This window comes from Cygnus olor, chromosome 7 (assembly GCF_009769625.2).
Source record: "Cygnus olor isolate bCygOlo1 chromosome 7, bCygOlo1.pri.v2, whole genome shotgun sequence".
NCBI classification, from domain to species: Eukaryota; Metazoa; Chordata; class Aves; order Anseriformes; family Anatidae; genus Cygnus; species Cygnus olor.
Window position 1 is genome coordinate 11138842 of NC_049175.1, and position 23315 is coordinate 11162156.

General features: G+C 39.2%; 1 long non-coding RNA gene across 5 annotated transcripts in view; it reads left to right on the forward strand.

The window, feature by feature from the left end:
* The window catches only part of LOC121072805, a 142620-nt gene extending 124533 nt beyond the window's left edge, over positions 1-18087 (forward strand). For all 5 annotated transcript variants that reach the window (XR_005821395.1, XR_005821396.1, XR_005821393.1 and 2 more), the window contains one exon: positions 18031-18087. This is a non-coding gene — a long non-coding RNA (uncharacterized LOC121072805). The remainder of the gene's footprint in view (positions 1-18030) is intronic.
* The last annotated feature ends 5228 nt before the right edge of the window (positions 18088-23315 follow it).

A 23315-nucleotide genomic window follows, 5' to 3' on the forward strand; every position in this document is an offset into this window, starting at 1 on the left:
TGTCTACCTGTGTCCTTCACAGTTAAACACATGGGAGGGTGTACACACTCACACCCAAGTGTATGTGTGCATACAAAACCCCAGGTAGACATGTATGTAAATGAAAATAGCTGTCATCTAGTTCTGTTCAAAACTGGACTCCAGTGTAAATTTTACCAGCTGGCAGCCAGGCTGATGCCTCAGCTCTTGAGGCTGAGCTTTGCTCTGTGGTGCAGTCTGATGGGGCAGAGAATCTCATCTGCATCTCCAGCCCCGCTGATCACATCTCACTTGGTCATTGGCACTATCTTTTACATTTAGTACATGTAGAAATTCGTGCATCTGTGAAAAAAAAAATCTTTGAAAAAAAATTACAACCGTTTCTAAAAAATTGCCACTAATGTTTATAAAAAGTTGTCTTTAAGCAATACGTGCTTTGTCCCATTCAAACTGTTTCTTGTAAAGATGGCTTAGAAGAAATATAACTTCGATCGACTCTTTTACATTCAACCAGGAAGAAAGGATGGGAGCAAGGAAGTGTTTGTGACTCAGAGAACATTTTGTTTGTCAGCATGGTTTCAGCTTTTTGGTCCCAAACCTTCCCTGTTCCGCACAAATGTACACGTGACCTCTAGAGATTGTGCTACCGTGGAGGGGTATAACAGTGGCTGTGAGATCAGTGAGAAAAAGAGGAGAAGGAAGAGGAACCAGTGAGATGGGGTTGTAGCTGCTGCCCTTTTTGTAGGAAAAGGGAGAATTGGACCACGATGATGAAGTGTTAAAAGACGTTAACAGCATCCAAGCATGTACAGTCAGTGCGAGGAGACAGTGAGCTGCCAAGGACAGCAGATGCTGAAGTCACAGAATAATCTGTGTTGGCAGTGACATCATCTAGTCCAACCATCCAGTCAAAGCAGGGCCAACTTCAAAATGAAGTCCATTTCAAAGTCACTTAAGGTTGCTTGGGGCCTCCATCCAGAGGTGAAGGTCCCACAGATTTCCTGGGAAACTGTTTTCAGTATTTGGCTACTATCTTGGTGAGCAACTCTACAGCTTATTGTAAATTCACTTGTCACAACTTCTCACTTTCTCTCATCCTTTGGCAGGGTACCTCACAGAGTCTGTTACTGTCCTCTACAAACTCCCGTTTGGTAGTTGGGTAAAGGAATTAGATGCCTCCTTAGACTGCTCTTCAGGCTGACTAAGCCCAATTTGCTCAGGTACTTCTTGCACATTCTGTGTCTCATCCCTCCTGACCATCTTTATGGCTTTCCAGTGGACTTTTTCCTCTTGTACGTGTCTTTCTTGTACTTGGGTGCGTAAGCTGGGTGGAGTACTGCAGGTGTGGTCTCCCAGGTCTCAAAAAGGGAGAACAACCACTTTCCTTAATCTGTTGGGTACAATCCAAATAATGCAGCCCAGGATCTTAAATTAATTACTGCAGCTCCCAGTGTCTCCCAGGTCCTCAAGAAGACCTGGGGCAGTGGTACAGCCTCTGGTAGGAGAGATTTGTTGTAACTCAGGTTCTGCTCATCATGAGAGCTTGCCAGGTGGCTTGCAGGTGGCCTAAGAATGACTGTAGCCTAGAAGATTTCATTGTGTAAACTGCAAGTAAACTTCTTGCTCTAACTTAAGCCCTGGGTTGCTACTGGTATGATTTTACTGTGTATCTTTTTATGTTGTATGTAGAGATACACTGACAACACAAAACAACCATAAGCTGTCCAATCTCGTAAGTTATGATGGGTTCATGATTGCTTTAGTCAGCACTGTGCTGCAGAGGACGTACAGGATTGCAGCAACTTCTGTTCTTAATCTTTCAGCAGCTGAGAGTTCACCCTGAGGCAGATGCTCAGAGACTCATTCTGATCTTGTTTGCACCTCGGTAAGTCAGGAGTAACTTCAAGGCAGTAAATTGAATTATGTTGTGGGTCGGGGAGAAAGACCAGGACAAGATACATGTCACCATTTTTTGTTCTAGGCATTCACTTTTTAAAATAATTTAATTTAGAAAGGGATTGGAATTCTTTGAGCTGCTTTTCTAACCATCTTTATTATTTGCTTTTCATTTGGTTGCTGCCAATACATGATGTTTTCTTTCTTAATCACTTGCTAGCATGGTAATTTTTTAAAAATGTATTCAGATCACAACAATTTTCTGGCAAAGAAAAGCATGAAATTCACTGTCCTTGAAATCTGCATCCGTATGGAGGAAAATATATCCTTTCATATTTCACTGTCAGAAAAGAATAGTAACTGTGAAGTTATATTTATGTATTGAACCATGTAATATTCCAAAGGGGAGGAAAAAATATATAAAAGATGCTGATTCTTCTCTCGCTTATGTAGCATGTATATTATTTAACTGACAATGTTCAGATAATAATTTGTTATGAAAACCTGCATGTTTCAGAATAACGTAGGGGATGACACTGAACAGACTGTCATTACTGGCCATATGGCTGTGGTCTCAGACTCCCTAACAGTCTTCTAGCCAGTTAGAAAGCAAGAGAAAAAGCTGGTGAGATTTCCAAGTCCATCTCACTTTCTTTGCCCTGAATGCTAATCCTGGTTTAAGATGGAAAACAACTTGAAATATTGCATAAATATAAATGCTTAGCACATGCTTCGTGCTTCTGTTCTTCAAGCTGTTCTCTAGTTTTCATATTATACCCAGGAAGTGGCAGCAGAAATTCAGAAATCATGTGGACATCAGACCTTTGAAGAGAATCAGTAGATTCTATAGATAACACAATTCTTGTTTAATTTACCCAGCTGAGAACAACAGGTTAGAGTTCAGAACTTGTGATTTGTATGAACAGGACCTACACGTTTTCTCTGCTATCCCCAACTTTGTGAATGTAAGCTTCATGTGAGCTGGAGGACTCCTTGTCCTGAACAGAAAACGGAGCAGGAACTAAATCTGTTGATTTCTATAAATGAGCTTTCTGATTGTTGAATCTTTCTCATATTATTTATGTTAAGAAATTGGGAAAGTTAGCATATTATTTATTACCTGAGTTATAATGTCAGGAAGAAATAGAGCAGCTACTTTGCTCATTCACTAAGAAAGAGAATTTGGGAAATTATCTCGTATGTTTTGCAACGAATGGAATTTTCAGTGCTTTCCCCAAAACAGAATTGTCCCCATCACTGTTTTTATTTCTTTGCGTAGCAATTCTACTTTCATGAAGTGACATTTCTTTTTTCAACTCAGTTTTAGCCTTTCATCCACATTCTTTATGGTAAGATAGTAACTGAGATGTTTTCGTTTTGTAGAAACACTTCCTCATTCGAAAGAGAGTCCCTGGGAGATACACAAGGATATTCTGAGGCTAACTGGGCTCAGTGAATACTTAATGTGGAGGACAGAGGAAAGACAAGGCTATATCAGAGATTTACCATTTCTCTTTCACTATAGTGACTCACAGATCCCTTCTGTGTCCTTTTTTTGGAATTCGGCATTACCTGAGTTGTTTTGCTCTTCATTTCATAGGGACCACATAGACCCCATGATTACCATTCTGGTGTTTTACGTGCCTCTGAAGCCAGAAATGTTGTGTTGCTATTGACATTTTCAGTCCTCTGCCTTTTTTCCTGTCACCCATCACTGGTTGATATCTTTACTTCTCTGGTATTCTGCTATCACATTGAAGACTTGGGCCTGTTTGTTAGTGTGGAGAGCGAGTCCTGGATAACTTCTCTCTTGGCTTTTTTTGTTTGTTTGTTTGTTTTGTTTGTTTGTTTGTTTTTTTCCTTTGTGTCTCTTTTTAGCATAAACCATTACTAAGAGCCCTCAGGCATGCCTGTTTGGCTCTCCTCCTCCTTTGCCATTACATTTGAGTACCTGATTGATCTAAGTAGCATGTTAGGAGATGGCTGATACTCTTTTCCTGTCAAATAGATAACCTGAAAAAAATAGTCAATCTTTATGAAAAAGAGACAGAAGCCCATTCCTCGACTGTAATTTATGAAAGTATATCTCCTTTCTGCTTACACCAGGTACTCACATGGACCCCAATCTTTAACGGTTGTTCCCTGTACATTCGCTGTGTTATTACAGCATAAATGACAACAAGACAGTTTCTTGGGCTGCCTTATTTTGATGTGAAGGAAAGGATAATCATCTTTTATCTAAAGCAAGTTTGTGTGCCAGTGGTCTGTCCACTAAATGTGTAAATAGCTGCACAGACAGCCTGTTTCTCCTCCACTCTCCGATGAAAAGCAGTCAGAGTAAGACAAGGGAAAAGAACCACGAGGCATAAGAAAGGTCAATACAGACACACAGTTTTGCTTTGAATGTGGCATTACTTTTATTGTACTTGGATATTGGACCCTGGAAAAATATTTAGAAAATAGCAGAAAAGTACATGGCTTGTTACGGTGCTTCAGATGGACAAGACAATCCTGACGTAGATAAAAATAACAAACAAAACAAAAAGCTTACTGAGCCTGGAGCTGTATCACAGAAATACAATATGTATATTGGACTTTTTTTGGTAAGATACTTCAGTATTTTACTGACTAATGCATAGATTTTAATAATGTTCTGATTTTTGTCAATGTAGATAAATGTGCCTGGAAACTACTGTGAATACAGCATTTTGCTTCAGGTATTTGTACAGGGAGTTCCATTAACTGTGTATGGCCAGAGGGTAAAATTAATCTGAAATTAATAATGTGGAGCAATGCAAGAGGACTAGCGAGTGTGCTACAGAAATGGGTTTTAAAATCTCTACCAACTGAATTTTTAACATTGTACTCAGGAGTGAGCAAACATTATAAACATTCAAGAAATGTTTGCCAAGTCTGCTTGCAAGAAATGTAGACAGCTAAAAGATGTCAACAGAGAATATTGTCGTAACACTAAGAGTAAGGTGTTATCTAGTGCCTAGCACTGAACACCATGTAAACAATTAATCACAGAACAGAAACTGCTGAAAATCAGTAACATGTGAGTTGCATTTATAGGCCTGTGCTAATCAAGGAAGTTGTTTATTACTTCTGATGGATAAATCTTTTTAACCTTCTTTGACATGATATGTCAGCATCTTAAACACCTGCATCATCTTGATGTTTATGTGATCTTACTTCTGGAGAGAGAGTGAATACAAATGTTTATTTTTCTGCAGTGAGATGAACCTTGTAAAGAGACAAGAGTAATGAGAAGTATGATTGCCAAACCTTAGGGTGCAATGCTGTTGTTCAAAATGTATGGTGTTGATAATCTCACATGCACACATGTAAAAGACAGTCATAATGCAAAGCTGGCCATTTTGCTTGACAACTTTATCACCATCTTTACACTCAGTCACTGAGTGACATGCACTGAAGTTGCAGGTATTTCATGAAATGCCAAGGCATTATTGTTAAAGTTATGGTGCAAGAACTGGTAGCCGGGGATTTCAGTGTCCTGGTATTCTAAAAAGAAGAACTCTTTGTTCATTAAATGCATTTCACAGCATGTGTAGTTTACAAACCATGTGTATTTTACACCTTACCTATTCTTTGCAAATTAGGGAAGTGTTTCTTCTTTGCAAGTTAGGGAAGTCTTTCTCAATTGGAAAAGACAGTGTGCTGGTACACAAGTCTGCTCTTGAATTAAATGGAGAGAGGACAAGGCCTGGGCCCTTCCAGGGGGTGGCCAGCTGGTGGGAGCAGTGCAGGAGGAGCCCTCGCCTGGGCTGGGCAGTGCCCCACGGGGGCTGATGGGTACCTGGCATCTCAGCAGGTGAGAAGCAACAAGTTGTCAGAGACCAGGGCTGTCAGAGTTGAGGTTACCAGTTACCGCTGCTGCTTTTCACCCTCTGCACAAGCTGTCAGCATGGTAAGAAGTGGCCTCTTTCTCCAGCCACTGAAATGAAGTATTTCATTACTGAATTTAATGAGAGCAGGACCATCTCATTGCCATAAAGGAATCAAAAACAGTCTGTTTTCCTTGCAGAAGAGTTTTCTTATCAGCTTCAGAGGAGCCAAAACAGAAGACTGAGAAGCACGTCTGACAGTTCTTTTCATGTCCCACCTGAAGAGGCAATTATTATAAGCTTTGTTACTAAAACTCTTGCTACTGGTGTTAAATGGCTTAACAATTAGGTATTATCTTGTTGCTCTGGGCAAAAGTTGTATCCATTTTGATAGATGTCTCACATCACAAAAGTTAGTATGTAAACTAGGAGATCTTGTTCGCATTTGGAACTCGGGGAAGTTGAATGTATCTTCATTTTGTCTAAAAGTTCTCAACGGCATGAAAGATTAATCTCCTATTAACATTTGCCTGCAGCTATTTCTAAAATACATTCATTGGTTTCCATCAAAATAATTAATCCTAAAGGAATTAGTGTTCTTAGCTGTGTGTTTTTTACACAGGACTAGGTCCTTACTGAAACACAGTGTTTGAACAGCAAAGCATAAAAGGGATAAGTTCACAGTAATGCAACTTGACCTTTTCAACTTCCCAGCTCAGTAGAACTCCCGTAAGACTCATTTTCCTAAGTCACAAAGTGACTATTATACCGTAAAGAGCAGCAATAAATGTGCTAGTATTTCTGGTATTTAAACTGGTTTCTCATAGTAAAAAGATCCATTTAGAAAGATATTGAAGTCCATATAATAATTGAATAGCAAGAGAGCCCAGTCTGGAGGACCTTTTTGTGCTTGTTGCAATTATAAATTCTCTAGTCAGGCGTGTTTATCACTAACTTCCCTGCCAAAGACAAGGTGCTGATTTTTTAATGTGTTTCTGTTGAGACCTCACCCTTCAGAACTCTCTTCAGAACTGTAAGCTATTGCGTTAAAGACATTGAATTCTCTACCCCGATTTGTATTGTAAATTTCTTCTCAACAGTGTTAGTCATTATAAATCACTGTCTGCAGCATTTCTGTTATGTTTGATAGGATGACTTCAGTAATGCCCCTGCTGCTGCTCCAGAAAAGGTACCATTAGCAAAGCCTGCCGGGGAAAGCAGGGATGGAGCCCTACTGGCTGTGCTGTGATGCCCTTTATAGAAACTAGACTTGTTCTGATAAATGTGAATTAAAGACCTTTTTAGGAAGGATTTGAATGCTAACACTAAAGGGATGAACTTCATCGCTGCTTACACAAGTGTGTGCCTTGGAAGTAGGAAGCATATGGGAAGATTGGAAACAGTAGTGAGAAAAAATGAGAACTTGCAGAACAGGTGAAATAGAGGGGATGCAGTATAATAGGATACATGCAAGCAAGGTTCAGTACTTAGGAATAATGGATTGCACAATTAATCCTTACTGCAACAATCTGAAGATGGTAATAGCTCACAAACTGAGTGTGAGTCAACAATGTCATGCTGTCAAGAGGAAAGGCAAGCTTCCCAAAACCAAGATAAGGCATCCATCTGCTCTACTTCACACCGCCAAGGCCTTGGAGTACCATGTCCAGCTGTGGGCATGTATCTTAAAGCTGTGAACTAGTTTAGAGAGATCCTAGAAGACAGGAGCAAGAATGATTAAAGGCATCAAAAACATGAACCACAGGTCATAGTAGAGAGTTGAGGAATTGGTCTTTAGCTAGAGAAGAAGAAATTTGAGGGCAGACAAAATTATTTTTCAGCTGCCTGTGAGATCACTTGCAAAGAGGAAGTGAATCTACTCCATCTCTACTACTGTTGGGATAAAAAATAATAGGCTTAGCAGGTGAGTTCTGTGCTTAGAAGACAAGAAAACTCAGTAACGGTTGGAGTAGTTAAATGCTGGAATAGATCATGGGATTTTGGGAATGCTGTGGAGTTGCTGCTAGTGTCTTGGAGCCAGTGGGACAGCATCAGGAACTGCTTCAGGTGGACTTGATCCTACCTTTTGGCAGAAAGATATCCAAGATGACCTGCTGAGGCCAGTTCCTGCAGTAATGTCTACAGTATTTTAAACTTTTTTAAAATTTTTATTTTTTGGGGTGGTCCTTTGGGGACCCAGGAGTTGGACTTGATGATCCTTGTGGGTCCCTTCCAAATCAGATATTCCATGATTGTGTGATTTCCTGTGCATTTCCAGGATCCTTGACGTGAAGCTAATTTCATGACTTACGCTGTATGGGCTCAGTAGCAGGGACAAACTTTTGTTCCAGGTTTGCACAATATCTAATACAATGGAGCTTCCCAGTAACACAACACAAAACAACAGTAACAGTGGCATGGAGGGAGTTGTTCCATAGCTAAGGAGTTTATTTCTGTAGCTTTCTTGTCGCTCTGTGCATCTCAGATACAATGACAGCACAGAGAAAGAGCAATCTCTAAGCAGTCCTATCAAACTGACAGCTTCTTACTCTTATTCACTGCAGGGCAGTCACATGCCAGCTTTTAAAAAGAGTGATTTAAAAATACCAAAATGAACAATAACATCTGTAAGGCACCAATAGCAAAGGCAGTAAACAAAACAAAATGAAGTAGAACACACCAGGGGTGGAAGTTTTTTAGTGTTTGTTCCCCTTAAGGCATAAAATCATTTTGTGGATGATTGACACATGGGATTGAATTAATCTGAAAAGCTTACTGATTTGCATCCTTTGAAAACCGTTGGCCATACATAAACCTTGGGAAGTTACATAACTGTCATCCAGAGTAGTGCACTCAAGTATTTGTCAAATAATTTTAGCAGAATGGTGTTTCTTCATCATTCTTTCTGTAAGAAGTACTTCAGAGTTCTATGAGATAACAAACCTGTTATTCCCTTGTATGTCTGGAGAACGTAGCTGTTTATCAGTGAAATCTAAATCCTGCAACCTGAATACCCAGAAGAACAAGACTCACAATTAATTTTCATATGGTTCATTTGTGCTTCCATTTTTAAACATTTTGGTCTGCAGATTGATTCTTTGTCTTGAGGACCAAGTTTTCTTGTCCAAGTAATGGTGCAAGTGTGAAAGTCTCAAGCTAAAAACATTGCTGTCAACGTCCTTTTGCTTTATTTTGAGCTTTTGCACCAGGCTTCCAGTTTTAGGTTTAAGTTGTACAAAAGGGGGATTTTATACCAGTGACTTTGCTGTTTTGAACATTCTTTTGTGTGTGATTCTCACTGTATGACCTCTTAGAAACCACTACTACTTGCTGCTTGCTTGGGATCCTGCCCTAAATATATTTTAAAAGATTCAGCATTAACATTTGGCCTGTAATAAATGTCCAGTAATGACGCCAACACATCTGGCATCTCCTGAGAATTGACTCCCTAGAGGAGGAACCCCTATCATGTTGTTAGAGAAATAAAAATTAAGACTTGCCATTCTATCAGTTGTTGACAAATGGAACATCTATCTATCCTCCTGTTGTCTGGCTTGCACTTGTGTCTTAGGCAGAGAGCAGAGAGGAGCAGTTTTGTTAGGTGATTTGGGAGGGTCTGACCCAATAATAGTTCCTGCTGCCATTGCCTTCCGTATGCTCAGGCATCTGATGTGGATAGTATTTACATAATAAAAAGAACCCATAAAAATGAGAATAGTAAATGTAGGTCCTCTTGCACCATGGCATCACTTAAACACTCCTGCTTTTATTGCTTGAAAGAAGCTCAGTACACAGCCACGAGTAGCAGAAGATGAGGGGTTGTGTGTGCGTGTTACGTGCAGTCGTCATGTGCTTGTTCAGAAATAAAGGCTTATTGGTTTGTTTTGCTCCCTTCCAGTAGCTGTGATGAATAGGCCTGCAATTTTCACATTTGCTACCATTTCTTTAAATTGTTTTTTTCATGTGCTCAGCAGGGGTGTGGGGAGAACAGGTGTGTACTTGATAGACTACTGGTATTTAAGTGGTGATTTGGGAAGTGCTAGGTTTATGTTTTCTCCTTTTTCTTACTAGCAGTCTTTTCTTTTTTCCTTTCCTCTACTGCCTTTTATTTCATTTTTAATACCAGCTTGTTTCAATTTCTTCATGCATCTGCTTCTTAATTTCAATTCAGTTTAGATTCTTTTCCTGATGTAAGTTAGTCATCTTTGTATATACTAGGCATTTAAGGCTGAAAGTTTTTAATGAGCCTTTGGCTTCTCATTGAGAGAGCATCAGGACATCTATGTCTGTAACCCCACGTCTCCTTAGTCTCCACCTCAGTGCTGTGGATAGCATAGGCCCTGAGAGAGCAAGGCCATGTTGAGCAAGTGTGGGTTTCAGAAACCCATGAGCCCTTTCCCTGCTCCCTCTGGAATCTGAATGGATTTTTTGCTCCTTGGGGATGAATATGTTAAATTACTCAACTCAGCAGCAACCTTTTAATCAAAAAAGAAAGAAAGAAAGAAAGAAAGAAACAAACAGATTTGACAGATTTTAGTTGTTTTACCTACGTGTTCCTCTAAGAAGATGGGGTGAGGTGAGATCAGCAGGGGCAGAGGAGAGGATGAGAGGAGGAGAGCCACTGAGCATCGTTGAGGGAATGGGCTTGAGGAACAGCCAGGTTAGGCCAGCAGGGGAGTTGCAGCAGGGAGCCAGGAGCCTTCATCTCTTGCACAAAGATTGCAGGATGGCCAGGAGAGGCACTGAGAAGCTGTCTGGAACTCTTCCATGTCTGAAAAGGTCTGGTGACAGAGATTGCTGCTACTCAGAAAGGTACTGAGTTGATTGAAAGCAAAGACACATGATTTCTGTATAAATTCTAATTTTCATGTCTGTTCTAGTTGCTTTGAGCTTTCTCCGTTTTAATGGAAACAATGCAGTTTTTATTCAGACAAAATCTTTTTTTTTTTTTTATTTAAAAGTCTTGCAGTCTTTTTGCAAGGGCATCCTCAGATGGAAGAGGTCTGGATGGATGTACTCAGAGTGTGGGCCTGCTTTACCTCTGTCAACTGCAGTGTTTATTGTGGTACTCGACTTCCACACAGGTGTTAGTTCAGATATGCCACACTTCTCTGTGCGTTTTTCACCCCAGATAGAGTCTTCTGTCATTTTGTTGCCTTTGGGAATTTCCCCGCGTTGCTGTTCTGTTAGCAGTCTGTAGGCCATCTTCTGTCTCCTCCTGTCTGGAAACTCTTCAGACAATCAGCTGTTGAATTGGGTTTTGGGGCTCTGTAGCCCTAAGTTACAGCTGTTGGTCAGTGATAGGCATTCTACTTGCTTCCAGACATGCCGTAGGTTTGTTAAAATCCTGTGCTATTCACTCGTGTTTATCTGGGTTGCTTTCACTGGTTTAGGTGGTTTGATGAATCCAGGCCCCAAAGAAATGAAGTACTCCTAACACTGAGGTACATCTGAAGATTGATAATTTATTTATGGAGTGTGCACATAATTTTGGGTGTTGGTTGTTGTATTTTCAGGACTTGTTACATGTAGGAACTGAATGCTGTTTGAATTTTCTGGTGCGAAAAAACGTACCTTTTAAAGTGAATTAAAAAGGAAGGCAAGCATATCTTCAGGCAGGCTCTTCAAGTTTTAACTAAACAGCTTAACGTTTCTTGAATCTAGCAATTTTACCTTGTACAAGCAGAGTTCCTGAAGAACAAAGGCTTAGGCAATGTGGTATATCTTGTCTTCAAAATACAGTTTATGTGACTAAGATAAGAAATACATGTTAATGTTTTTTATTCTAACTGTGGCCTAAAATAGTGAATTTCCTTCTGTATAAAGACTGTTCTAAGATTTTCATTTTCAAAACTGTCTAACTAAGTTATATCAAGTATAGAAAAATGTTCATTTAAAGTTAATCTATTTTCTCATTATCTTGTGTCAACCGTGTTATAATTGAAGTACAATTGAAATATGTTTTTAAATGCAGGGAGTAATTTTAATACCAGTTGAGTTAAAAAGTAGTGGAAAGAAACTAAGTCATATGTCAAATCTCTTCAGATCTTAAGTTAATAATATTGAAAATCGTGTAGGTCACATGTACTTTTTTAAAATTACCATGCAAAAACATCAGTAGGCAAATTATAATATGCATAATTGAAGCAAGTTAAATGATATGAAGAATGCCTTGAACAAATAGCTATGGGGGACATGTACTTATACATAACCATTAGTGTAACTCCGTAAGTCTACTCAATTAGACTTAATTACAATACTGCAAAAGTCGACACAGAAGCTGTGAGATGTGAAAAGAGACGTTTTAAATACTGCTGTAGGGATCGTTGTATTTATGCAAGACATTGACATGGCTTTACTATACTGGGCTAATTGTAACAATTGTGTTTGACTGCAATAGCAATATGGAAACAGAGAAACTAAAACAGGGCAAGTGCCCTAGGACTGCTCAGAAATCAGATCTGTCATCTGTTCTGATTTGCACACGTCATATCAAAAGCATTCTAATGCATTGCTCCAAACATTTTATTCAAAGAAACACGCATACACCCGACCCCACATCTCATCAGAATGTTTTAATTTCACCATAAATGAAAGATTGTACCGTCCTGCCAAAATGCCTGCAAAAAAGCAATGGTAACTATCGCCACCCTGAGTCACCTAGCTGGGAAAAGGTTAGACCTTGACATTGATATCACTTACATTGACATAAATCTTAGGAGATTTTGTGTTAGTGGTGTCATGCCAACTGGTCTGATACCACAACTAGGCCCGCAGTTTACCCATACCATTAAAGGCAGTGTAGGATTGCAAATACTGGAGCGAAAAGAAAAAATTGCTAAGTTATGTGAAACAAAAAAAAAGTTCTCTGCTATATTTTTCCAAATGCAGTAATTGCTAACTGCAGTACTTAGAAGACAATAGCAAGGCTTCCAGCTTCCTCCCACTGTGTCCCTGTGTGCAGGTTGGGATGTTACAGTCTGGGTGGGTGAACAATTGGAGAATCGGCCTCAGAGGGCAGCAGTTAATGGGACATGCTTTACTCAGAGGCCAGTGCCAAGTGTATCGCAGGGGTCTGTCCTTGAACCTGTCCTTTTCAACTTCTTCGTCAGTGGCCTGGAGGAGGCATTGGAGTGCAGGCTCATGAAGTTCCCAAAACAGAAGCACAGAGGGGCATACAAGAGAAGAAAGACAAATGCAAGTCCTGCAGCTGTGAAGGAAGCACCTCCAATGAGCTGGGGGCTGCCTGGCAGGGGAGCAGCTCTGCTGACAAGCACCTGAGGGCTCGGCGGACAGCAAGCTGGGCATGAGCCTGCAGCACTCTTCTCTTGTTGCTCAGGAGACTTCATCCGTACAGTGTGCAATTTTGGGCCCACCAAACAGGCAAGACGCTGATAAACTGAAGCAAGCTCAGAAGAGGGCCACCAAGGTGGTTGGGGCTAGAGCACTTCTGTAAGGAAATGCTAAGAAAATGGGACTTGTTCTGCCTGAAAATGAGAAGGCTTTGAGGCACCTAACGGCAGCTCACTGCTGCCTAGGAGGTGGTTATGAAGAGCACTGAACCTCTTCACAACAGTGAATAGTGCGAGGACAAGAGGCAATGGGCATAAATTGGAACACGAGAGGTTCAGCCTGGCTGTAAGGGAAACCTCTTTCCCCAGAAGGACAGCCCAGCAACGAAGCAAGTTACCCAGAAAGGTTGTGTTGTCTCCTGCCTTGAAAGCTTCCAGGATGTGACAGGATAAAGCCCTGAGCAACCTAGTCTTACCCCATAGCTGACCCTCCTTTGAGCAGGAGATTGGACTAGAGCCCTCTTGAAGCCCCTTCCCACCTGACCTGTTTTATGCTTCTGTGCTAATTTTTAAAACTAGGTTTTCAGAATGTTTTTGTAGTCATCACTTCCTGGAGTTTTTCCAGGAAATTAATGTTGAAGATAACAGTGGAGCAGATCAGGATTTTCAACAAAATTTTGAGAATAATTTTTCTTAGAGGCAACTTGATTTTCTTGAACACTTCTCTCTCTCTCATTTTTTTTTCTACTTTTTTTCCTTTTTAAAATCGTAGTTAAAGACAAGGGATGTGCAAGACGGAGAAAGTCATGCAGAGATACAGGATTTTGCCTTTGAACTGCAAAATTGTTCTTTTCACCTCCTCCTGTTTACATCACTTCTCTCAGCCCTGGATGTGAACCTTCTCCATGGGAAGAGTTAAAGTTTGAGGTGTGCTGGGTCTGTGGGAGGGAAGAACTAGGGGGATCCTGATTTGCTGAGACAAAGAATGCTTTACACATCCAGTATTGCTTACTGCCAATTAATGCGGTTAAAGAGATAGAAGACATAAATTTCACTAGAATTGCTGTTCTCAGGGAGGATGACATCTAATCCAAAAAAAAAAAAAGGGGGGGAGGGAGGGGGGCTGAGGGGAATGAAGATCTCTTCTGTGCTGAAAGCTTTATGGGAATCATTTTAGAGGACTTTTACTCAAAGTAACCATAAATTTAAGGCCTGGGGCCAGCACCTCAGTCTGTATAATGTAGCATGGATCCACTGACTTCTGTGAGGTAAATCTGATTGATTCCAATGGAGCATGAAGACCCAAATGCCCTTGTAGGCAGGAGGAGCAGGCAAGTGTTCCTATAGATGAAAAAAAGTTTAAAAGGACCTTGTTTGAGAGTAAAATACTACTAAAGACCCTTATTGCAAAACAGCCAATAGATGAAGAAGTTGTTTTCAGGACTGAGGAAAAGAAAAGGGAAATATTTTTTCTCAGTACAGAAGGAAACACATCAGTGAAAAAGAGGCCATCTGGCTCCTGGAATCCCAAAATACCGGAGCTCCTGCAGCTGAAATTTTTTCTTTAAGAAAGAGTGTTCAGCCTATCTGTCACTCAGTGATAGAAAAATATGTTAAAAAATAAAACTTATTAGGGCAGAAGAAGAAGCTGGAATTGTGAAGGCTGGAAAGGTGAAATAAACTCACTTTGGCCAAATTAGATAAAGCACCTGAAGAAGATGAAGAACATATTTCATGGAAAAAAACCACCTGCCAACAACTAGAACTGTATTGAACTGAAAATTCATGTATGCTGGATTATTTAACCTGCTCTTAGGGAGGGGGAAAAAACATTCAGAACACCTTTTTCCAATGAAATGCCCTAGCAATTCTTACTACTAGACTGCAAGGATTGTTAGTGATTTGGAAGGAAACCATTCTGGGAGAAAACCAGGAATGTGCTGTGATTTCTAGCATCAGCAAACAGACAGGAAGAAAAACCCATTGTATTGGACAACCACATCTGAAGTGTTTTAGAAGACATTTTAAACCAAATGTTCTTCACTGTCTGCTGTAAATCCTCTCTGAGTGGACTGGAAGGTCTTCCTGTGATTGCTAGTCTGGAAAATAATATGAATAATACCAAGGCATTGAGTGGTGTCACGTTTGAATCATAAAACGGTATTGGTGCTCTAATGAATTTTAGGAGGATGGTATTAGATTTCTATACCTTATTTCATTGTTCTTATAGAAGAAGTGATCCTACCTAATGGTAACTTCATGAGGAGCATGGAATCAGCTATGTAAATCCTGTGTTACTACAATTGAATTAGCGTACATTGCAATGTCAGATAGATGTCCTTTCTGTGGTCAAGACCCAGTTTTTGTGGAGGCTTCTCCTGTGTACAGTGAGAGAGAGTCCATGCCCCCCAAAACTTCAAGTTGGCAGAATAGTGAAGCATATTGCTAATAAATGGTAGTGTCAAGTACAAATTTTGTATGCAGGTACATGCACATGCTGTATACTACTAGCTCAGGATTTCTAATTGGAGAATTTTAAATGCCCCTGATTCTTAGTGATACTTGCCACATTCTGAAGGTTGAATACTTAATCTTTCCAGGTATTTTTAAAGAACTTCTTAGTGTTAATTCATGTTTTTATACTGCCAGATGAATTTTTGGGAACTGTGCATGGTGCTTGAAGATTTTTCTGAAAGTGTTCCAAAGATTATTTAATCCACAAACTACAGGCTTCATAGGTTCCTTAATTTGATCTCATACATCTGTTTGCAATTTGGGATGTTGCAAATGGCTAGTGGGAAGTTCTGCTTGCTATTTGTTTCTTTCTGGATAGGTAACCAAACTCACTCAGGAATAAGTCCATGGATTTTAGGAGACTTAGAAAAGCAATTAACAAGGTCTGGTTTATTTATTATACTTGTCAGGTATTTATGCAATGCGAAATCAGATCCGTGTGGCATACGTCAGATCTGGTTTGCACGGTCTAGTTATGCAATTTGTTTGTTCCATGCACACAACCAAAGCATACAGAATACACTGTGCTGTGGGGGAAGGCAAAACTAAACAGTCTTGATTTATCTGTGTCACTATTTAAAAAAAAAAAAAGCCTAGCTGCATCTCTGCAAATAAAAGCATATTTCAAGTTAAAGTATGCATCCAGCTTTTTATGGTAACTTCAGTTTTGCACCTGCACTGATCCACAGAGGCTTACCGGTGGTTCTCTGTAAATCAGACGCTGCTCATCAGAACCAACTGGAACTAGGTACTTGCTATCTTTCAGGGCCACTTCAGTCCAAGTAAAGATTTGTTTGAAGGATGTGAGCCTTTCCCATTGTTCAGAGTGGTGTACAGATATATGCGACAAGGGCAAACTAGGGCTCTTTTTAAATCTTTTTTGATTCCAACAGAGAAAGCGTTTTTGTGATGTTAAAAGTCAAGCTCTTCTATTTTAAAGGGAATAAATTGTGTATACACAATTTGTGACTTCTTTTTTTTTTTAGAAAGCTTAGATTTATTTCTCCAAATAGAGCTTAATAAAAATCCATGAACAGAGATTTTCATCAGAATGTTGTCTATACAGACTCACTCCATTTAGGTATAAATCACCCCTCCAAAAAAATGTAATTGGCGTTTTATACTCAAGATAAAATATTTGCTCAGTTATCCTAAAGATCATCAGTAACTGATGCTGTAGAAGTTCAGTTAAGATGTAAATGTAAAGTGTCGGTTATAACCTTCAGAAACTAGTCTTTTATAGGACATGTCAACACTTCAAAGTTTCAAAACAGTATTTACACTATGAGTCACTGAGCTTATCCCGAAGCCTCAACCTGCTTGGTAAACTAAGATATTCAAAACCCGACTAGACATGGCCCTGAGCAGCCTGCTCAAGTTGACCCTGCTTTGAGCAGGGTGGCTGGACTTGCCAATCTCCAGAGATGCCTTCCAACGTGAACATTTCTGTGATTTTTGAAGATTCTTGAAACTCACCCTTCTGGTGCTGATCTCTCCTTGTAGAGGAGCTCTTTATGGCAAGCTATGCTATAAATTTGGGTTACAGGAAAGCATCTACTCAACCTGATAACTGCAAATGATTTGAACAGACTACTCAGCTTGCCTTTGAGGATACACTATAGCTACCTATGTAGTGTTTTTGTTAATTAAAGTTAATTTTGCTAATTAAAGTCTTTTATGAAGGTTCTTGAACTCTTAAAAGGAATATTGTATATGCAGTACCATCCCAGTGTTCTTGCCAAAACCAGACAGCAATTTCTCTTTTTGATGGAGCACTCCATAATGAGGACAAGGAGACAAATTTTGCACGGTTTTGTACCTGGCATATCTCCATTGACTTCATTAAGTGAATCTCTTCTAAGTGTTGTAGATTTTCAAATATTATAGGAATATGACATAAAAGGAGTCTATATTTGAGAAATTAAAATATAAAAAGCTGCTAGCTCTGCCCTCCATAAAAACAAAATGAAAGTGTGAGGGATGTACATTCCAAATGTAAGAGTCTGAATTTACTACATTAACCCCAAGCTTGACTTAGGATAGTAAGTAACTGTTTTGGACTGATGATAATTTTGATATTACTTCCGAGAAGGAGATTTTAAATGGAATTTTGAGCAAGTGTAATATTCCTCTTATCAAAACTGAAGCTAATTTGTTGTGGTTTTGTTTATTTTCCGCATAGAGACAATCAACCTGATAAAAGCCGGAACAGAAGGTTTAAGCTACTTTCTTGACCTTTCCAGAATGGCAGTCCGGACTGGTGAAATCTGTGTTGCCTCAGTGCCACATGTATGTTAGTAAGCTCTCTGCTTGACAAGTTGTCAGCATCTTCAGCAGGACAACGTTCTTTCAAAAGTTCCAGCACTTGTCTTCTGGACGTTGATGCCAGCAGTCATTCCTGGGGATTAGATGAAGTGCTCATTTTTTTGTGTTGTCTGCTGCAATGTGATATATGCCTGTAGGTCCCCAAACTAATGATGCTCAAATGTCCTTCCTCCCAGTTTGATCCAGAGACAAGAAACAAGGAATGGAAATGAAAAGAGGGAGGAACAGACAGGAAAAAAAGGTAGGAAGAATTATTTAAAAAAAAAATAAAGGTCAAATGGTCATCCAAAGAGAGAAACAGATGTAAGGGGTCTGAGGAATAGGGACCTGCAAAGAAATTTTTCTTCAGGATATTTTTCAGGAGATATATATATATATTTTGTTAGTCTGGTTTTCCTGTGGAGAACCAATATATATTTTCACACTCTCTGCACACATCCCCTCTCCCTGTAACACCTGTTGAACTACTCGACCAGTTCAAATTCAATTTTGTAGAAGGATGATCCTGTAGGTTTCCTTAGCACAAATGGCAGCACCGGAGAGTAAGAAAATCTCTTCCTCTTTGGGAGCTGGGGGATAATGCAACAAAAACACATGCTTTGTTACCTGGAGAATCCATATTGGAAAGAAAGCTGATGAGTAAACCTTGGAAAAGCTTCAAGAAGAGCTTATACACCAGCTTATACACTATCAACTATGAAACACAAGTAAGTAGGAAACAAGATTTTGTTGGTTTCAAGACTTTTGGATTTCCTTAGGTGTTTTATTTTAGAGAATTGACTACAGAACGAGAAAGATGGTAAGAATTAGTTCAGTAGCTAAAAGCAATTTTCAGTTAGCTTAATCTGTGTTAAATTTAGAATTGAGCTTCCAAAATGCCTCTCTGATGGGGTGTGACAAATAGCTGGAGAGCTATTTCCTCTCAGAAAGGGCCTAGAGAGCCTTTCCTGGAGAGCCTAAGAAAACTCACTGAAAGTTTCAGGACTAGCTACGTAAGGAAACTGCCATTGTAAATCAGCAAGTAGGTCTGGTATAAGACATTAATAAAAGAAATCAGTCAAAGTAAATGTATTAAAGCAGAATGAAACCTGTGGTAAAGAGGAGTAAGCCCACTGGTCACCTAGCTGGGAACCTGGGTATATGTCAGTCACTGTGACAGCTGCTATCCTCAGTCTTTTAAACCATGCATGTATTTCACAAAGCACAGCTGAGCTGTGACAACATGATCACTTCCAATAACGATGCTGGACAGCAGGCAGAACTTACAAAGCACATATTCTAACATATAGGAAACAGAAACAGCAAATAATAAGACCTTCACTGGTACTGTGCTTTGTTTTTTTCCTGAACATCTGCTACAGGGAGGATTCGTGTTCTGCACTTGAGGCAGGTAACTTAGTAGAGATTAATATCTCAGAAAATGGGATACTTTGTCTATGAATGTCATTAACAAAAAGAGATTGGTGTCTTCAGATGGTGATTCAGGACTTGAAATGAAATTATCTGTAGCAGATTTTGTAAAGGCCTTGCTATGCCAGAAAATATAAAAAAATAGACTTTCACTGATAGTTATTGACAAGTTTCACTAGCTCACTAAACCAGCTCTGAAAGAAAATGCCTTAGGGTGGAAAGCAGCTTCAGAAGATGAACCTTTTAAAATAAATCTAGAAAGTTAAATTTAAGATCATTCTAAGGTAGAAAGGAAACTTTGAAAATATGACTCCTAAGTAGCCTGTTCTGAGAAAAATGTATACCTTTCAGGGTTTGGGGTGTTTGCATGGAAAAAGGGCAACTTAGTTAATGCCAATGACAGAACTTCTTACATAGTTTCCCCTGGAGAGCTTTTTAGAGTACCTATGAAATCTCAAAAAGGAATATCAAGTTACAGCCAGTATAAAGGAAGTAATGAAAATCCAGTTAAAGATCACACGTTTTCTCACGTAGGATATCTATCTAGTAATGACAGACCATAGAAATACAGGGCTATGGCAGTGTGACCGTGTGCCAGCAAAGCACAACTTCACCATAGATAGGTTATAATTTAAGAGAGAAACAAGTTCTGTTGCTTGGATTGCCCTAAATTTGTCCATCTGAGAAGAACTCAATTCAGTGGAATTACACAGAATTCTTTTGAAATTGGGTAGAGGCCTTCTGAGAAAAGAAACATACACATTTATATGACAAACATTTAGGCTTGTACTGCCGTTTAGGACACACCTAAACATGTATAACATTTAGATTCCATATCACAAAATGCTTAGAAACAAATGTGGTAAAGCAATTGAATAAAGGTTTTGTAGTCCCCATTTTTCTGCTGTAACTCAGAAAATCTTTGGGTTATCTCTATTTGGGAATCTTTTGTCAAGTCTGGAGATTCAAAGCCGTATTTATTCATAAAGTTCAGGAGTACACAATATTTGCCTCAATTACTGCAGAGTGGTAACAGAAACAGGCTATTGAACACTGACGTTCCCACTCACCTGCCAGGCTCCCGTAAGCCCAAGCAGCTCTCAGTCTGTCAGTAAAGGATTGGCCTCAATCACTGCATGGCTGTGTCTGATCTTCTCTGTCTCACTGACCTGCTGTCCTCTTCTGCTTCTCCTCATCAGGCTTTTTATCATGTTGTGTCCTGACTTTCTCAGCTGCTTTTGAGTGGAAGAGCTTCTGTAGGTGAATAGCTCTAGGAAATGGTGGCTGCCTATCAGCATGTGTTTTTTGTTAAGTCTGTAGTTTGAGCCCTGTTGTGAGTCTCTCTCCCTATTGCACTGGGAACCTAACTTACAGTTGGTGTTTCCACTGGTAAGCTTGATAGTTAGAAGTGAAACCTTGCAATATTCAGTATTTTAACACCCAAGACATTTTGTGAATGTAGTTCCTATTCTTTGGTTGAATAGAATTACTTTATGTAAATAGCATGTTCTTTTCCTAGCCAACTGGGAAATTATTTTCAACCTTTAAGTCATACAGATAGACCGTAAGCATTACAGAAATGACTTCTTAACATCAGATCCCTTTATTTACTGTTAACTATTTTTTTACATTTAACATAATTTTGGATGTCATGTTTCTTCTGAAGGCAAAGCTCTTATAACCATGTGTTCCTTATCTCACATTTCACTGAAAGTTGGCACAGAGAAACAGCATCCAGACTAAATATTATTTTTTATATATTTTTGTTTTACGGTCCAACTGTTCTCAACTTGTTTATATCAGCATAGCCACACTGACCTCAAGGGAACTGAGAATTTTCAGCCAAAGAAAAAAGAGACGTTTTAAAATAATACATTCAGTACAAAAACCTTTTGCCTTATTAGATAAAAATGAGGGTTAAATATAATTATCTAACAGCCCCTTTTGTTCTTGTAACAAACATATTCTACTTTCCGAGGCTATTTGAGTCATTTGACAATGTACATATAATTATTGCAAATGGCCACCATAATTTTGTGGACTGCATTGTGTGAAAGATATGTTTCTGTTAGGACTTGGTCATGTTGGGGCAAATAAGAGTGCTGTGGAATTTACAATATATAGCACAGCTGTTTAAAGTAGAAAAACAGTGATAAATATTTTGTTGCATGTTGTGTGGTGTTTTTGTTTGTTTGCTTGTTTGTGAGGAAAGCGTGACAAAACAAAAACAAATTGGAATTAACAGTAAAAACAGAAATATTTTTTTCACAGTAGTCAACGTTCCAGACAGAAATATATTGCAGTTACAGAAAATTACAGTATATTTTATATTGCTTCATGCATCATTAGCAAAATTGCCTGTTCATTTCTACTACCATAATCCCCATTGTGGGTGCTAACAGTAGTAATAATAAAAACAGCACAAGAGAGAACTGTAGCCATTATGTAGTGAGTGCTAGTCCAATGGTTAGAAAAATTCTGTTTTGACTGGTATATTGAGTGTGGTTGATATCTGCTCTATTAAGAAAATAATTGGATCAAATTCTTTGCTGAGGTATTTTGGCAAAACAGAACAACTTAGAAAGAGATTAGTTTAGATGATCATAGAATTCTGCCCTGTTTCTCTCTGAGCAATCTTAAATTCTGACCCTGTGCATGATATAAGTCAAAAGGTGTTGAAAAGGATGATATAGAGCAGGGATCGTAAACTTTATTTTATAGCTATTGCAGTGAGAGAAAGTAGATATAATCGCTGTGCACTATAGCAAATCCTCAGAACATCACTGTACCTTGACTCTATGCTTTAAAATAATGCCTGTAAAAGAAGACCAATTACAAAGCAGAGCATTCCACGAGATATAAAAAACAGTTGAAAGAATATTTTTTGGCTTGATATGAGTATGTTTACCATATAAAGTGACTGGAAAAATTGAGTGAATGTAATTGATTAGCTTTACACACTTGCTTTAAACTGTAGCTATAGCATTTTATTTTAGAAACAGAATAAAACCAACACTAAAGGCATGCTGTCATGTTGATTAAAATGTATTTTGTATTAACGCAAACTTTAGATACATGATAGTTAAGGCTACACTAGTTTCAATTTACTTTTACTCTTTGTTGCTTTCCACCGTTGCGTTTTGTAAGTTTTCGACTTGGACTTTCAAACAGAGCTAAAGGCATTAGGTATCTAAATCTGACTGAAATTTAGTGGCAAATGGATGTTAAGTTAATTTGGGTCCCCTAGAAATTCCTATCTAGAAACTTGTCAGCTTCCTCAATTTTTATGGCATTATAACACATAAATGCAGAAGATAATTGTCAGTTTTCAAGTCAGAAAAAAGATGGTTCACTGCCCCACTTGGGGACGTAAAGCACCTGGGTTAAACCAGGCATAGAGTGGCTCTTGTCTTCAAATGGGAGAGTGCAGGCTGACAGCTCTGCCTGTGCTGAGCCCAGTTGTTTAATTGCCCTCTCTAGTGTAAAAAAGTTCAGTTTTGGCCCAGTCATTTACTTAGCTGATGGGCTGTGGTAGGACCACCATCGCCACTTCTGGTGCTGCATGTGCTTTGGGTGCTTTGAGGCTGTGGTGCAGGGACAAGGAGACTTCTGGCATGGTGTGTGACCACAGAGCAGAAACACAACTCCCATTTGAAGGAACTTACTGCGTCTCCTGAGCTCACCTTTGCATGTCAGCGCTCCAGTATGACAGTTGAAAAATAATTCATAGCTTTCATTTGACACAGTTGCAGTGGTGAAAAAATGAAGTAATACCCTGGTGACTCTGGCTGTTCCTCTGCAAGGAATTATGTGTTGTAAAAGTGAGGATGTTATATTTGTAATAAGGTAAATAGGAGCGGGGAACTGTGAAGTTGTTTTCACAGCAGATGATTCTGCAGGAAAGAATCACTACAGGCAGCAGAAATAGTTTATTGACTCTGAGGTCAGATCCTTACCGCTGATGGAAGATGTCCCACACATTGTGTTATATATGTTTCCAAGGGTGTTACCTGTCTGCAATGTGAACACTCAAGGTGGCCCACAGTGTGGA